The 12,223-nt window shown below is 32.1% G+C and overlaps 1 protein-coding gene across 8 annotated transcripts in view; it reads left to right on the top strand.

Annotated features, from left to right (window-relative positions):
• Positions 1-12,223, top strand: part of Ih (hyperpolarization activated cyclic nucleotide gated potassium channel Ih) — a 120,853-nt gene that overhangs the window by 28,036 nt on the left and 80,594 nt on the right. The window lies entirely within an intron of this gene.

Here is a 12,223-nt window from a genome sequence, read left to right as displayed (position 1 = left end):
GTAACGATATTCTGAATGTAACATTTTCCAACAAAAATATAATAACGTTAACAGATTTCAATTTTAATTGCAGTTGTGTTAACACTTTCGCGATCGCTCGCATATTTTCACGTTTATAATTTGGTATAAGTCAGCAGCCGGTCACGTAATTTTACATTTACTGCTTTTTGCATCATTGTATTAAGTCGTGTAATATAAAATGTTGGATTTTACATCCATTCAATATAATAGAGCGGTTCCAAGCCGCTTGAGCAGAGCAAGCCAAGAGCTTGGAAGCGAATATTTAACGATCGCAAAAGTGTTAATATCAAAAAATTAAGAGAGTTTCAGTAAATTAAATAGAAAGTTAAACAGATAACTTTATTCCTAGATTGATTTCAAAGGTAGATTGAGATATATAGATACCTTGATACCTATATACATAAAATTTTTAAAGCAAAAAGATATAAGAAAATTAAATTCTTGCAAAGAAAAATTTATAGTCGTAAGAAAACGCGCAATTTTTGCTGTATTGTGTATATATGTTTTCTTTGCAAATAAACGATGTTGTTGCTGACACGCTGTGCTTTGGATGTTGCCATCGATGGATTTGCTCGAAAACGATCGATTTAGTTTCAAACAATGAAACTAAACATTCACGAGAATACGCGCTACATTTGTATCCAAGAGCTTTTCACGGCCTTTGTATCAGTCATACTTAATAAATGTATCAATGTACATACACCCATCATGTATATTTTCCTTTCTTACGCTTTACTTGGCTAGTTCCACACACACACACACACGCACACACGCACACACACACACACACACACACACACACACACACACAGAGACACAGATTGATCCACACCACCGTCACCACTTGTGTTTCCTCTTTTTTTTTGGCACATTTTTATCCGTCCTACCAATCACAACTAGCGCTTCGTACTTATAGCTTTATGTGTGCTCTACGTTGAAAAAAAAATGAGCTTGAAAACTCACGCGACAGAGACGAACGCATGAAAAGTATACGTTAACAATAAGTATGTTTATCGTAATAATACCGTAATATACTGGTATTTCGCCCGTAAATTTCCTATACTTAATAAAATTGGCCATTAGCACTTACTAGAAACCTACTTTCCTCTGTAAAAAATAAAAATCAATCTACACACAATTAAATAAATTATGCCCAAATTTTACTTTTCCTAATGTCGCTCATTAACCAATTTCGTTAATATCAATTTATTTAAGCCGCAATTGAACTTACTTTATTTGTCTTTTTCTATTTTTAGCTTTAGAAAAAGACAATCAGAAACTAATTAAAACAAAAACAAATTGACATCTAGCTAATTTGACTAATAGTTTCCGAGCTTTAACAATCTTTATCGTCATACTACAAGGGACTATATATTGTGCATTTATTCTCCAAAATTGTTACCATTTAGCTATTATTTATTCTTTATAACACACAAAATGAAAAGTTACCGCTCATGAAGGAATAAAAGAACATTACAACCCAATTACGCAAACGATGAGATTTACGCGTTTGAAGCTGATTAATAAGACAAACAGATCAGTTCATAAGTTACATAGTCTTTCGCGTTGATCGCAAATTTTCTCGAAGTTATAATAAGCACCGTGATAAAACGGCACGATAAATTGCAATAGAGTTTTCGTATTGCATTATTTACGAAATTTGACAAAAAAACAAAAGAATATATTATACGCATAATACAATCCAGAAAATATATCAATTACGTGGCTCATGGACATTTGTTTTACATGGCGCCAAACACGTTTGTTCGTTGTTGCGTTAACTGATTAGTAATTCGTAGCGACAGTTGGGCATTTGTGATCAATTTTGTTCGTTATTTTTGTAACGCAACTCGAGCGTGCAACGTCGTGCAAGCAACGTCAAGCATGAAAAATATCACATCGAATATTGGAAATAACTGAATCCAGTTGTGGATTCAGAATTGCACCAGTAGATATTAAAGAATATTGACATCCTAAATTCTGTTGTGATCGTACAATACTCACTCGTAAATTCTAGTAATTTAGTAAAGATGTTATAAGATATCATAAATGCACATCATACATTTATATGATCAAATTCTATTAATATTAAAATTGTTAAATATCGATAATTGTTAAATTTTTGTTAAAAATAAAAAAAAAAACACGGATAGCATACGTAATGTAAATATAAATCGAACATATAGCAATTTCACAAGTAATCTGAACTCAACCAAATAAAGTATTGTAAAATTTTTAAGTTGACTATATTGAAAAAAAAATATGAATTCAATATACGATTCCATCAGTTGTTCTCCAATGTATGCCACGACAACGTGTTCGACCAGCGGTAAAAATAAAAGATCGATCAAGAAAATTACGTCATTGAAAGAGAGCTCGATGCAGTCCAAGAAATGAGTCGTGGGCCAGATTGCACAAATTCTGATGTAAATCGATAAATATTTAACTATATATTGCGTTGAGAGAGATGGGACTATAAACGTCGTAGTGATGTTTGCCGAGAAGTTTGCCTCGGCAGAAAGTGCATGATTAATAGGCAAGCGATTATAATACGAGTAGATGACTATACGGTAGCGTTGGTGTGTTATCAGTTGGTGCACAGCTGCATCGTCGTATTCGAACTGTATTTCGGGAGTACGGAAAAATTGCCGAGACCACAATTAAACAGCAATAAGAAGTGTAGGTGCAATTGAATCGATTTGCACTTGACTCAATTTATTTCGCGATTATTTCATCCTCCGAATTACCCTCAATACCGTTCCTTTACCGACGTATTTTGAATGAATAAAAGAATCACGAAGCTATCATTCTCTATTATGGAAAATTCACTTGCAACAGTGCTTCACTCGCAAGTTCAACACGAAGCACGCCCAAAGTAATCAGTGACCGATCGATCAGCGAGTCTCCATGCTTAATAAACCAACTTCCTTATTCTAAACTACTACATAAAGTTTCGATCGATGTGACGTAATAATCATCGAGGTTGGAACACTGATGTACTGGTAGAGCAGTATATTATGCACACAGGGCAAAAGGAGACGCATTCGCAGCTAGATATCGATTTACATACAGCGCGTTACATCAATTACGAGTTTCCGCGGAACTGGAATTACGCCTTGGCGACTGGATTTCTTTATTCCAAACTACTAAAGTTTCGATTAACATGACGTAGGATAGTCGAGGTCGAAACGCTGATTTGCTCACATATATGTATTACACAATATATATTAAATCTGACACACACCTGATGCACCAATCTTATTAAAAATAGATAAGGTGCATAATAATGCATCAAAATTCACCTACGAGCATTGCAAAAACAATTTGTACAAAAACAAAGAGCTAAACATTGTTGAAATGATGTATAATTTAAACAAACATATAATAAAATATTTTTTTTTTTTTTTAATTAAAATATTTATTATTAAATTGTTTGTTTTATTGCCTTCATAAAATAAATTTTATTTCATCAAGTTTTATGAAGTTTAAATGTTTTTCCAACTATTGCAATAATTATTTAATCACTTATATTATAATTATTTGTTTTTTTATCTACCAAATAAATTATATTCAGATAACATATTCTTAAATTACAACATAAAGATAAAAATAGCGAATATATGTGACAAATACAAATAAAAGATAATGTTATTAATTCGGATGAGAAATCACATGATTGCAAATTATTTGAGGATTAACCATGTGATTTAGAGAAATTTTTATTCTATTAAAGTCTTTCGTTTACTCATTCATTATATATTATTAAAAAAAAACTGCACTCCCTTCCACATAATCCAACATCGACATAGTTAAGATCGAAATGTTGATTATACAGTTATACACGCTAAACTACATTCGCATTGTTTAGTCATGACATAAGAAAGTGCATTTATGGGTGAACTTGCGTCAGAATAGTCTTGAGCCTTCGGAAAGCAACGCTACATGCAGAATACATATTTATATCACGCGATAATCACGTGGCAAGTAAAAAACTATCGTGAAACTATCGTATTATGCTAAAAAGATTAGGCAAGTCGACGTAAAAGCGATAGTATCGATATTCGGTGAAATGAGTATTGATCGTTGCACTTTGAGCCACGAAAACGGGAAAAAAATTTATTCAAATTTGAAATTTACTAGCGCGCGCGGGTGATGATTGTTTTGCGGAATTCAGTGCTAACATCAATATAAAATAAAAATAGTATGCACAATATCTCAAAATTGCATAAAAAATGTTTTAGGAATTCTGAATTACGAATTTGCTCTTAAAATATTTTTCAATTAATTCATAGACACATTAACATTTACATACAATATTGCAAAAAGCCAAATTTAAATAATTTGCTACTTTGCGCTTCATCAAATTTATCCATTTTATATAATTGCGACAAATCCTTAATGAATTATGTCGGCCGAGTCAAACTTGAAAAGAAGAATATTCAAAGAGAAGAGATTGACGCATGTGCATTCATGTCAGGTTCAATGTTCGACACAGCGACGATTATGGCGTTCGCGTAAACTTTCTAATGGACAGAAACAATGCAAATCCGCAAACGAGACGAGCAAAGCAAAACGCGTTCCGAATTTTCGACTTATTATTTCGACGACAATTACAGTTACGACACATCAGCGCAGCAGATCACGACGATCATGCCTTGTATCCGCTCGATTTGTCTGGTCTTTTTGTCGGTCGCGGCGTGTGCCGCGAGTTCGCGACCGTGTCATGCTTTTGCTAGTATTGATCTGGCTTCACCCCGCATTCCATCCCTCTTCCACCCCTTGCCCATGCAACTCCCTGCACCTTCTTGCCGCCCCCGCACACGATGAATTGTGTGTGCACATAGGTGTATTATACGCCCTCCTGCTATATAATCGCATTATGTAAGGATCTAACAATAAACGTCGGTCTAATCCCGTATATGTACTACGGTTTTAGCGCAATCACCTAAATGCTCACTATTGACAACATGCACAGTGTTTTGGTTAACGCGTACTTTGCTCCCTGCTCTCGCTTACAGCATTTTAGCACTGTATTCAATACTGGGGATCTAACAAAAGAATAATTCTTTGTAAATGAAAAAGAATAATTCTTTGTTGTATTAATTCTCTGAAGAATATGTAGGGAAATGTGACATGTTAGGGATAACACTAAGGGACAAACTAAAAATGAAATTACTCACGTTTTATCGATATTAACTTACATGGTTAAGTCTCGAAGAAAAATGACGTCCGATCAGATTTTCATTAGAGGACCGATTGCAAATCTGTCCTCTAATCTGCAATTACAAGGCAATGCACGATACTTGAATTTAACGTTTTACACGAAAGTATGCAGTAGTAATATATGTCGCGTACATTTTGTTGCATGTGAGATACGAACGCTTTGTCATCGCCACGAATGCGTTTATTTTGAAAATAAAAGCATCGATATTGAAAAGGGTACGATGCCTATTTACGATAGAGGAAATTATTTGTTGTATCAAGCAGCTATCTTTAATCACAATGTGATCTTTAACGTTTCCACCATTAATGTTTCTCATTTGATCACGGTTAATATGGAAAAAGGAGGGTGGAAGAATGAAAAACTCGTTCAGAGTTCGAAAACTGTCCAATTATATTTTTGAAAAATGAACTACAGCGAATAGTATGTATTCGTCCTTTGTCATTTGCATAAACATCGAAAGTAGTGCTTTCGGAATACGGTTTCGTTCAGCTAACAATAAGTATTTGTTTAATCACGAAAAATTAGTGCGTGATAAACGACTGAATAAATAAATTTTGCATTGCAATGCCGTGCAAGTAAACTTGATTAAAATTCCAAATTTGCAAGTAATGCAACATTAATAATAATTCTTTTTCTTGTTTAACATCGAGGCTATTGTCGACGATATGGCGTGCTGAAGAACATAAAAGTCAATTTCACAATTATAGATCATATTACTTCGTACGGCGCCATCCTGACGGATTCGGATGTTATATTGGCGTACAGCGCGTCACTGGAACGGTCAATCAAATTAGCAAATTTATATTTTAACATACGCGGACGATTAATTTTTAATTTTATTTATATAATATGTGGCACTTATCAATCTGATATATTACAAATAAGAGTTAAGCAATATTTAAGTCTAAATCTATAATAAAAAAATAAAAAAATAAGTCAATATTAATAATTTTGGAACATATTATATATTGCCATACTGTAATTCCTTTCGATTAGTTCTAAAAGCAACAATTCTAAAATATCAACAAAAATATTAGTATTTAATAGATAAAAGATCAAACATTTACTTGCCTAAAAATTGTTCGATCAAAGTTGAACAATTGTCAAGTATTGCTTAATTTCTTAAACAGTAACACAAGAGTTTGATTTTAAATAATGTTGAAATTAAATCAATATAGGTGATGATCTAGTATCGCAATATGTTCGATCGCAAGAATCTAATTAAAAACGACTTGACCGCAACTATTGAAAACTGTGCACTGGAATTGCTATAATATCCTCAGATCGATCCTAAACAGATTCAATGCGACATAACGCGATAATTAGGCGCGACGTCCGAAACTAGCGCGCGATATCATTAGCATATGTAGTTACATCACCAGAGAGGACGATACCATTCGTCATTGTAGTGTTAATAGTTAAGGGATGCGTGTACGGCGGAGAGGTCACTATCTAGTATGCCGGTCATGGCCGCAAAAGCGAGGGAACACGCGCAGGTATAAACACGTGCGGGCACACTTAGGCACACTCAAGTGTGCATGTATATTTTGCAAAGAAGAAGGAGCCGGTATATTGTCAAAGAGCTCGAAGCGAAGAGAGCAGCTTTTTCGTCCGCTGACCACAAATGTCGTCTACGTCAAGATTCCTAACAAAGAGTATGACTTGTGTGAGCGTGAGTTTTGTCGCGTCCAATAAACGAACTACTCTTTGAGAGGTGTGTGATTAATATCGCAGGTCACGTAAGGCTCAAAACACGAAAGGGTTAAAAGTTAAAGGCAGCGATTCACGCACGACAAACAAAAAATAAAACTTTGTTTCGTAAACGCACACCGTAGATAGCGGTGATAGCGATCGTTGAAAAAGATAACTCTTTCGATAAACCACGTGGTTAGGTTGACAAAAACTTTTAGAAAATTGATAAATTTATATACACATCATATAAGGTGGTTCCTTCATTCTTACATTGTATAATCTGGAAAGTCAATTAATAGTATATATTCTTTACTAATAATATTCATTCTTTAGTAACAATATACTTACAATTAAATTAAAGCGATTAAATCATAATAAGTAATAATTGTAGTTAAGCACTGATCAACACAAACAATTTAGTATAATATAATACATAAATTTTGTATAAAATTATATAAAAAGATTAGTTAATAAATCTCCTTATAATCTGTTTATATTTGATATTTTCAATATTCGTATCATAAATATCTCTCTCAAAATTTATTGCATATATTATTTTTATTCAAAACTTGTCAAGCACTGAAGTACAAATATAAGACACTTTCTACATCAACCTACATTCTGGGCAAAATTCTACATCACTGGGCAAAAAATATTATATTACAATGTCAATTGAATTCATAAGTTTCCGCAAAAATAAAGGATAACTCATGCCTTATCGAAAACCACGGACCCGGTAATGTTTTTCTAATTGAAAAAGGGAGTTACAAAAAAGATATGGCTGTACGATTCACTGACCTAAATTGAACGTTACATCCCCACCGCTGCCGTCGTCATCGTAACCGTATGGGATATTCAAGTGAATAGGCCGCGACATATCCAGAGATTCATAGCAGCACACAGACAGAGAGTGTAGGAGCCTAATCGATAACCTACTAGATTTTATAGGCCTGTGCACAACACAGCGTGTGTATCGGGCGCTATAATTTCACAGAGGGTAGCCTTCGCCGCGCAGGCCAGCGATAATCAGATGCACATGCGTATGAATTGGACACATTTGTAGGATTCGTAACAAAACATCATATATACATTTGCTCGTCATTAAAGACTATTACCTTTAAATCGCATATTCGCAATCTCGATGTTATGTGAAAGTTGATTCGGCATATAAATTTTTTCCGATAAAAATTGTTTTCAGAAATTGTTCGCAGGTTTAGGTGTGAAAGAATAGAATACGAAACAAACTATGCTCTATGTATTTTCGCATTCGTGTGTTCCGCATATTTTACGAGAGTTATAGGTTGGATAGCAATATACAAGTTATTGAAAATAAAATTTTGATGCTGTGATAAATACGAATATATCACACAATATTCTTTTTTATAAAATTGCTAGTTTATATAATAATTACAGTTGCTAAAAATTTTCTTAACACAGGTAATTGCATAATTGTATATTTCCACATATTACCATATTGGTTTGAGTAGTTTAAATGCATTTCTCTCTAGCCTTTCTATTTTTAGAGAAATTTGAAAATATAATGCAATAAAGTAGCTGAATTTTATATTAAGAATTTTTGACAATGTCTCTTTCATTTTTCAAGATGAATAAATGTCACTTATGCCATTATTATATCTAATTGTTCATATGCGGTATGCACTACATTGGAAATTTCTATTCTACAATCTAAACAATTAAATACATACGTGCAAACTTTAAATAACTGCGAATGGCATTTACATAGCATTGCATCGTACTATCATTGTTCTCTGAGCATGGATGCGATTTAATCAAGAAAGAATTTACGTTTAGTTGAAACAGCCGCGATGAACAAATTGAGAGTATATTCTTATCGCATATCTCAATGTTTAAATATATTATAAGATGATTAATATATAATAATTAAAACAGTCGAAATAAAACTAATAGATAAAATTTTGAGCGCAACAAATGTAATATAGATAATAGTACCTATATCTAACAATATTACGTAGTAAGTATTAATGTTTAATTTTACATGTTAATTTAATGGGGCTGCAAATAATTTTCCAATAATTCACGTAAAGTTTCCAATAACTAAGAAGGCTATAATCGAATTACGGGAACGTAGGATCGAGCCTTGTTCAATTTATTTTCGTGCGGATCGTTAAAACGATGCCGATAGTATCGAAATTCGTGTTGCAAAATATCACAGCTAACAATTTCCTCTCCGCAGACTCCGCAAGATACATCGTCAAATGCATTGATGCCTTTTACGAGACAAGTATCCTTTTACGGGACAAGGGAATTTCTTTATATTTACTCTATATTTTACAGCTGGATTTCCGGCAAAATTCCGGGTATTGTATTATAAATAAAAGCGTACAAAGTATCGAATGCCATTTTACTTTAGTTTAATTTTTCTATCATCGTTTTTTGACATCACCATATCACGCGGAATTCACACAGGCAAACGTTACGATTTTATACAGATTGCCTGTTAAAAATTGGCAAACTACAAATTATTCCAAAAGAGCTACATATCTGTAAGACGTAGAAATATATTTGAAATTAAATTAAATAAAACTCGTTTTCATCATTTTAATAAAAAGTAAGTTAAATTTTTTAAATCTAACTTGTTACAATTAAAATATCTAATATCAAATTTGATAATTCTACAACGCGATCGATTTTACATGCAAAAATATTTTTGTCTGGTCAAATTGCATTTTTTCTTGTACAAAAAAAATAAATAAATAAATACAGATGACTTAAAAAGTTACTCGTAAAGAGCAAATATTTGTTATATACATATAGTAAGAAAAATCTATTCTAGTATAAATGTATTTTACACATGTTTAGTATTAATAGAATGGTAAGGCAGAGAGCTTTCTCTCCGGTTATACAGCACCACCTGCTAACAGATGTCTGAAACGATTTTGCAGTAATATCTGCAGTAGGATTTATCGATTAATACGCATCCAAGGAATATATGCATCAAGGAGAAAAAAACGATGAAACAATTATGTTTGCTATTTTGTCAAGTGTTCCTACATTTGTAACAATAATTTGTAGATCAGATTTACTCACTCTTACGATGTTACAATATATTCATATTGTTGATTAAGTTGTGTCAAATACAATGTTTAAATTATTTATGGACTCGTTGCATCTTAATAAGTATATAAAATGAATCTGTAAGAAAATGAAATGCAACGGCGTGACAACTACTTAAATCAATAGTTTTAATTGAGCAAAAAGTTGTAGTTAAAAAAGTAAAATTTAAATTTTACGTGAGTTCTTGGAAATCAGAAAGGCTTACCATAAAAAATATGTGTCAAAGAGTTTTGCAAAAGTATTGCAATGTATTTGCAATGACACAATGTTTGTATATTTAAATGAAACTTTTATACAATGTGACTTGGAACTATGGAATGTTCTTTGAACTACAAATTACGTGACAAGTTTAAGATTTTCTTTTGCTGAAAATGTCTTATTGCAAGCTTTGTTTACTTTTCATATTATCTAGTAAGTCGGTGTAAAATAAAATTTCTATTAAAATAAAGCTTAATTAAAACATTAATTAAAAACCAAACACTTATAAATATTTTGAATTTTTAATGTTATATAAATAAACTACTAAATTATTAAAATATATCATTAATACAATAGTCATTTTCTTTATTTCTATGTGTGTAAAAAACGTCCAATCAGTATGTAAGACATTCTATACAAATAATAATTTTGTCACATAATTATTGATATAATTGGTATAAATTCTAACAAAAATTATTTGTCTTTTGTTCCATCATTATCGTGATAATCATAAATATGTCAAAATGTAATGGAACGAGGATGATAATTTATTGCTCACAAGATATACATACTTGCAAACAAACGTTAATATATTGCAACTCTTTTCGTTATTTTACAGTTTAATACATTATAATTAAAACGTATTATTATCCACTGCCGAAAGTATTTCAACAGTCCAATCATCATTATCGACCTATAAAGTTGAATATTTTGCTACGATTGCACAATTCTTGATGACTGTATTGTCTGAAAGTGCAGAGCGCACAAAATGCAAACAAAAATTTCTGACGTTCTCGGATGTTTCATCCTTCTTATACTATCATATTCGTTTCCTGAGAGAGAAAGAGAGAGAGAGAGAGAGGGGGGGGGGAAGCTTTTGTTTAAAATTTACAAATGTTTTCGAAGAAACGTTCGATATTGATTAATCAAACTTCACTGACATATTTATCCAATCCACGTGTAAAGAATGTATCTACGCGTGAAAACTTACTTCCTTATTTTTCTCCCACCATGTCACGGTGAGATAAATGAAGGACATTTACTTCTTTCGGTAAACGAGTTGGCGAGTTAGCAAGCACGCGCAATTTAGCAATAGGCCGTTGAATAATAGCATTATTTCCTGATTCTGCAGGTGCAAGATTGATTTAACATGTCGAAGTAACGTTACAGCGTGGTTAATTATATATATGTATTCCAAGATTATTTAATTTAAAATTTTTTGGCATATCAAGGAATAGTATCGACAATCGAGCTATCAAATTTATTCCACACTGCTGCTATTACAATGTGCCTCAAAATTAATATTTTTTTATTCACCCTTTATATTTTTGACAATAAACACACTCTCTCATACGTGTAATAAAATGGATAATAATACTATACTAATAATAGCAAGATTAATAATCAATTATTCATTCATGTGAATTACCTGGGTTAGAATTTCATATATGTATAATGTATGTGCATTATACACGTATGTATATTAAGCGAGGCATGCGATGAAGCGTGCATTTGTGTGGTGTATTATTGTCAAAAAAAATGTTGAAACCAGGTAAAAGAATAATTGCATGCTGTACAAAATGCATTCAAAATATATATGTATATTAAAACCTAAAGACTTATGAAATATCGAGTGCGTGTACAATTAAACGATAACGTAAAACAAAAATGAACAAATTATTATTATTTGACAGTACGCATAAATTATTAACAATAATCCTCCTTGGAAAATCCTTCATACAGCTCTCTACAGATTTCACGAGTATCCTTGAGAATTTGCGTTTCTATATTTTGCGACGACTAATTATTTTATTGACGTTGTACCATGCAAATTGTGAGATTTTGTTTTCACAAAGTAATGATGCACGAGTGCTCCATACTCACAATACTCCATACTCTACGATACACTTTTATTAACAAATAAAAACTAACAAGAAATCTCGATTATCTTTATTAATAAAATAATATAATAATTAATAGTATTTGTCAAAA

This window comes from Linepithema humile, chromosome 4, assembly GCF_040581485.1.
Source record: "Linepithema humile isolate Giens D197 chromosome 4, Lhum_UNIL_v1.0, whole genome shotgun sequence".
In the NCBI taxonomy this organism is placed as follows: Eukaryota; Metazoa; Arthropoda; class Insecta; order Hymenoptera; family Formicidae; genus Linepithema; species Linepithema humile.
The sequence above is the reverse complement of the archived record's forward strand: the minus strand, read 5'-3'. Positions and strand labels throughout refer to the sequence as shown.